The 6,951-nt window shown below is 43.5% G+C and overlaps 1 protein-coding gene across 1 annotated transcript in view; it reads left to right on the forward strand.

Moving 5' to 3' along the window:
• Positions 1-6,951, forward strand: part of prkx (protein kinase X-linked) — a 119,299-nt gene that overhangs the window by 75,132 nt on the left and 37,216 nt on the right. The gene's annotated exons all lie outside the window — the stretch shown is intronic.

Raw genomic sequence — 6,951 nt, forward strand, 5'->3', positions numbered from 1 at the left:
TGCTTCAACAAGACACCAGGTATAATACAATTGTTTAAATTAATAATTCAGTAAATAATTGCATGAATTTATCTTCTTTTTAATTTAAGAAGATAATTGTGTAATTATGTCTGATCGATATTTAATATCCTGTAGCCAACCAATATCAGCCTGGAGCTTTATTTCTGGAAAATACTAGCAACTTAAATTGCAGTTGCAGTATTTGTCTTAGAAGTCATAATTTAGATTATTTTATTCCCTGATTTTGTTCAGCGCTTGGTGAAATATTAGTCTGTGTCTGGTTCTCGATGCAGTTGTTATTTTTCAGACCTGACCTCCAGGCACTCCCGTAAGCCCCTGCCCACGACCACTGGACATGACTTCCCTACACAAGCTTTTCATTTCTGGTTGTCCAGCTGGGAAGCCCAGTGGTGCTACTGCTCCCTCTGTTCTGAGAACCTGTCCTACTTGTTATGCTCGTACAAAGATGAATTACCCGGCCTCTATACAGTAACTAAAAGGCCCCTTGATTTTCTTGGCAAGGAAGGAGGTTCTTCAGAAAATATAATGCATCCAGATACAAATGGGCCTGTCTAACGTTCCCCGCTGTTCCGTAACAAATTTTAAATTAAATGATTTTCTGTACACAGCTTGGTTTAAATCCAAGGTAGCTCTGTGTGTAGGTTCAAACAATATCATACGTACAATATATATCTGTCCAGATGTTTATGCTGCAGTATTTTTATTGAACAAATGGTTTAAGCAGTAAAGTGAATTGATGGAAAAAACATTTGAACCACCAACATAATGACCTCCTGAAAGTGATTGACTGACTGGAGTCAGGTATTTCAATCAGTGTAGGTGTTGGTAGGACCTGCCCTGATATAAAGCCAACACACACACACATCTGTAATCGGTGTTGTATGCCTTGGTTCTTCATCTTTTTTCCTGGGCCGGTCAGTTTAAACAAATATCTTTGACATTCTGGAGAGCAAACATTGTACTCCTCTTTGGAGACTTTACTGGCACAATGTCTTCCTTGTTTGTCCCCCACCACCACCACCAACACACGCGCGCACACACTCACTTACTTGCCCCCAAGCTTGCAGCCTGTTTGTACAGGGAGGTTTGGGGCAAAACACAGGTTTTAAACTTTTTGGATCTTCTATGAAACTTGTGCTGGTCCAGGAAGCCATGTTCAGATTCGCAAGCTGGTGCCTGTTGCAAAGTACTGGCTCTGGAGCAAAAATGACTCTTAGAGTTACAGCCCATGAACTAAACATGTAAAGTATGTACCGTTCTTGAATTTCTGCAAACGTTGCTGAGCTCCTGAAAAGGTTTGTGGTGAAAACCAACCAAAGAGTTCTGGAGATTCTGAAAAAGTTCCCGAGCTGAAAATACACCTAAACCATCTTAGTTTCTGTGATCCTTGAAAAGTTCCTAAGGTGGAAACCCTTAAAGTTCATGAGAACCTGAAAGGGTACCCGAGATGGAAACCAACTAAAAAGATCTCAAGGTCCTAAAATGGCTCCTGCAAGGGAAACCCACCTGAAGTTCCTGAGAGCCTGAAAAAGTTCCTGGCATGGAAATCCAACTAAAAGATCCTGAAAAGGCTCCTGCCAAGGAAACCCACTTATCTTCCTATGTGCCTGATAAAGTTCCTGTGATGGAAACCCACTTAAGGTTTCTGAAATCCTCAAAAGGCTTCTCCAAAGGAAAGCCCCACCTAAAGTTCCCAAGGTCCTGAAAATTTTCCTGTGCTGGAAACCAATCGAAAGTTCCTGTGGTCTTCAAAAGGTTTCTGCTGTGACAGTGACTCTGGGTTCGTGAAGGTGTTCCTCGGATCTGGGTAGGTTCCTGCGGTGACAATGTCCCTGTTGCTTACTTGGTCATACAGTGAGCGAAACATATCAGTTCTGGTCTTGGCGAGGATTTTGCTGTCCTGAATTAACCTGCATACATCATAACCTCTACAGATCCCCATGACTGTTTGCACAATAATTCCCATCCTAAAAATCGCACAAGGTCCATTAATTACTTCCAGCTGTTAAAACCAAAGAGCAGCGCTCAGGAAAATGACGCCATTTCAGAAAACCAAGATGTCAGTAATTTTATGACTGTGCTACAGAAAATGCGAAGCTTTTCAACGATCGCGATCGCTATGATGATTCAAAAGTGGTCTAAAATTATCGGCTCAAAGTGACAATCACTGCTCATGGGTCTGTAGAAGGTGGTTGTATGGATGTTGCAAGAGATGTAATCTCTAGAGTGAAGAAATCATTAGTACAAGATGGCTGATGGATTTTTTTTTTTTCTTCCAAAGTACCGGTGAAGGATTTTTAATAAGCAATGCCCATAATATTAATATTGCCAGCTGTTTGTATGGTGGTAACATATTTAAGAAACAATATTCTCAAAGTAATGCCTGATGAACCTGAATTTGACGTTTTTATGCAAGTTTTTGTGGCAGTAACTTAAGCTTCTCCATCTGACCTTTCTCTGTTCTAAATGTGCTATACAGCTTCTCCCAGACTACTGCGTAGTGGAAAAAGTGAGACCCGCCCGTCTTACTCCCCAGCCTCTTTAGAAGTGTTCAGTCCTGTGAGACTGAGACCCGTTCTTGGCCCTTGGCCTTTTTTCCAGTCCTTTAGAAGACTCTACTTTCTTCCCTCCTCGTCTTGCACACACTTATAGACTCATTCAGGTCTAAGTGGCTTATAGAGCTGCTCTGTCTTTTGTGCTTTGTCAAAGGCCTCATACCGGCTCTTTAGAAATATAGCCATTGCTTCATGGAAGCAGTTTAGCACTGCATTAATGCAGATGTTTTCCTGGTTGTCAGGGTGGCCCTGGAAAAGTGCACGGTTAAATGAGAGTATAAAGATTCGCCCATTTGCACTGGTGCCAATGTTTACAATACGCCTGTGCTGATGCACGACGTTGTTTATCAGGTAGAAATTGGGAACAGATTTGGGCGTCTCTATCCATTCCAGTAAAGGAAGCATGGTCCTCTGGGCTTCAGTCCCAGTCACGAAGGCATGGAGTTTGGTACCTGACAGTTACAGTAGAGAAGGTGTGGCCGACATGCCTTTGGGTTGCACTGAAAGAGGTGTGGCCTCTGTGCTTCAGTTCCAGTTAAGGAGGTGTGTCCTCTGTGTCAGTTCCAATAAAGGAGACATGGTGTCTGTATTAGTTATTACCAGTGGAGGAGATATGGCCTCCATGTCAGTCTTTGTGAACTAGGCATGGCCTCTTTGTGCCTTTTGGTCCCAGGATATGGGACATGGCATCTGTGTGCCTTTCGGTCCCATTGAAGGAGGTCTGGCCTCTGGATGCTTTTCAGTCCCAATGAAGGAGGCATGATCACTGAGCCGGTCAGTCTCATACCCCTTTTCAGCCAACAGGGAATGAGTTCTTGAACTGGTTCCTTTCAGGAATCTTTGAACCTTGATGCCAGGTATCGAACCGGCCCATGTTTTCACCAGTTTTGATCAGAACCGTTTTAATCAAGGATACATCATGAACGGAGGGTGTTGCACAATTCACAACAGGCATAAACATTACATTACATTTAATGGCATTTAGCAGACATTACTGTCCAGAGCGGCATACAACATACCCAGAGCAGCCTGGGGAGCAGTTAGGAGGTTGGGTGCCTTGCTCAAGTACACTTCAGCCATTCCTACTGGTCCAGGGAATCACACCGGTGACCTTTTTGGTCACAAAGCTGCTTCTCTAACCATTAGCCCATTGCTAACAGTACTAACAGTAGTAGCAAGATGGCGGATCGCATTGATTGATTGATTACCTGCGAGCTTTTGTAATTGTTTTTGGGCCATGTTTTTTCTGAATATGTATCCTTTTTCTGTTGCATTCTCCATTGCTGCACTCTGCTTCCTCTCCAAACTAATGACACGCCCAATGATGTAATCATGGTTCATGCTAGAAAAACCAGCTATATTTTGGTTCCACATGGGAACCAAGTTTTCAGTTTCCAAATCAATTAGTTTTTGGCCAAAATGCTCTGAATGGTTCAAAATTTGGGCGGCACGGTGGTGTAGTGGTTAGCGCTGTCGCCTCACAGCAAGAAGGTCCGGGTTCGAGCCCCGCGGCCGGCGAGGGCCTTTCTGTGCGGCGTTTGCATGTTCTCCCCGTGTCCGCGTGGATTTCCTCCGGCTGCTCCGGTTTCCCCCACAGTCCAAAGACATGCAGGTTAGGTTAACTGGTGACTCTAAATTGACCGTAGGTGTGAATGAGTGTGTGAATGGTTGTCTGTGTCTGTCAGCCCTGTGATGACCTGGCGACTTGTCCAGGGTGTACCCCGCCTTTCGCCCGTAGTCAGCTGGGATAGGCTCCAGCTTGCCTGCGACCCTGTAGAACAGGATAAAGCGGCTAGAGATAATGAGAATGAGGTTCAAAATTTGGCACATGAACCAGAACAGAACCCATTCCCTGTTGGTCAAAAAGGGGTATCAGTGAAAGAGACGGGGCCTCTGTATTCCTTTTGGTCCTAGTGAAGGAGGCATGGTCTATTGCCTCTGGTGAAAGGGTTGTGGCTGCTGTCGGTCAATCGCACTGGAAATTTATACATTGAATAATTGACCACACACTGGCATGACTGGCATGGTACCACTAATGTGAACACAATACATCCTGAGGCATTTGTACATCAAGCTACATTTCTAGAAAGACCAGTGTTGAGGTAGCATTGCTTTCTCGTTTGACCCTGGAGGAAACCAATTTCCAAACGAAGGACTTGTTATGGAAACCTCTACCAGTTGGCTCCAGGGTCCAAATGTGTCTTCAGCACTCGAGTTTGATCTCTAAAACATCAACTGGGGTTCATTTCAGTCTGGGTAGTGGAGTCCCAAAAATAATAATGAGAAGTTTTACACCGACTCTGGTGAGAAGCTTGCTTTGATGCTATACTACAGACAACTACACGCACATTAAGTGCTTCCACCTCCTGCTCTTGCCAGAGCCAACTGTCTACATGCATCAAGTCCATGCTCCTTCAGGCTTATTGTACCCTGATGCAGGTGGAACAGCACACCGTGATGCTGTTTTTGCGTTCCAAGCCTGAAGGAGGACAGAGTCGGACATTGCCGTCCACACCCACTCTGCTTGGTTATTGTTCTCCGTCTGCCTTTCTTGTGCCTTTTTTTGGACTTCTGAACTCTTATGGTGTTTGGGGGGGGGGGGGCAATATTCAAGTTGCTTTACCCAAATGAGTTAATTTCTTTCTACTCTGTGTCACTAACTTGTAGTTAAAATGGCTTCAAGTCTCACGGTCTCACCATTTTTCATCTCTTGGCTTTGTGTCTGCAGCCTGCTGCTGCTGCTAAATCCATTAAGCTATATGACTTCACACAAAAGCCTCACAATGGGAGCGCACAAAAGCCTGATCTGAAACCAGTTGGTCTTTTTATACACTGGTGCTGATGTATATTTTATTCTTGAAGGAAGTTTTTAATTGAATGCTATCCAGTCCAAGCATAGAGCTGTTAGTGGAGCTGACATTGATGGAACAATACATTTAGCAAGGTTGGTGTTTCGTTGAGTTTGGTTGGAGAGGATTATGATATTTAATATTATACGTTCGATCAACATTCCTTGAGCCAGCTGATTGTCGATTATTCTCATTTGTTAGTGATAAAATGGTTCAGTCCGTTGCTGCTTTTTAATTTTTTGTTTAATTTACAGGTTGATGACGTTAACTGGGTTAAGAACTCTGTCAAGACTTATGTCTCCATATAAAACCATAAAAAGACACACACTCTTGCGTCCTGGGGAACAAAACAGATTTGAAAATACAGCAGTGCTGGCAGATTTTGAGCCCATCAGTGGAGGTGGATTAATTTTCAGCCAGGAAAATAGAAACTGGGAGAACGGGTGAGGGGATGACTTATAACCAGAAACACCAATTTACAGCCTTTAATTTCTACCAGCTGACCAGATATTTATTTCACCAAGGTTACAGATATTCTCATACATGTACAGTAGATTATTCTTAGTTATTCCATGAAATCGAGTCGTACACGAGCTGATCGCTGACGAGGCACGTAGCACCGAGTTGTCAATAAGCCATGTATGAAAAGACTGAGTGGAATAACTGTTTTATTCTATCCACGTTCACTGGAATTTGAGAAACGGAGCATTTTTATTTTTTTGCAAATCCGATAAATTAAAAACTTTTTATACAAAACGGCCAACAAAATCATTTCCGCTTAGAATGTAAACGAATCGGCGAAATGACAGGAGCAATTTGTGAAAAATGCGATAATAATTCTTGAAAATTTAAAAAAAAGATGCGTTCTTACCATGAAATACTTTTATTCCATATTTTGTTGCTTTATTATTATTATTTGAGGTTTTGTTTTTGAGTAGTTTTTATTTCATCCTCGGTTGGTTTAGCAACACGTTCTGCCATTTTGTTTTTCTCTACTCATGGTATATGAGCTGATATCCTAGTAGTAGAGTAGCCAATCAGAGCGCGTGATTGGTCATATCCAGTGAATGCGAATAGAATATATATCCATCCATCCATTATCTCTAGCCGCTTTATCCTGTCCTACAGGGTCGCAGGCAAGCTGGAGCCTATCCCAGCTGACTACAGGCGAAAGGCGGGGTACACCCTGGACAAGTCGCCAGGTCATCACAGCGCTGACACATAGACACAGACAACCATTCACACTCACATTCACACCTACGGTCAATTTAGAGTCACCAGTTAACCTAACCTGCATGTCTTTGGACTGTGGGGGAAACCGGAGCACCCGGAGGAAACCCACGCGGACACGGGGAGAACATGCAAACTCCGCACAGAAAGGCCCTCGCCGGCCACGGGGCTCGAACCCGGACCTTCTTGCTGTGAGGCGACAGCGCTAACCACTACACCACCGTGCCGCCCTTTCAACAAGAGAAGATAAACTTCATATTTTCAAGTGAATGTGTGAGACTTTATTTTTTTTCTTT

Source organism: Neoarius graeffei, chromosome 18 (assembly GCF_027579695.1).
Source record: "Neoarius graeffei isolate fNeoGra1 chromosome 18, fNeoGra1.pri, whole genome shotgun sequence".
NCBI classification, from domain to species: domain Eukaryota; kingdom Metazoa; phylum Chordata; class Actinopteri; order Siluriformes; family Ariidae; genus Neoarius; species Neoarius graeffei.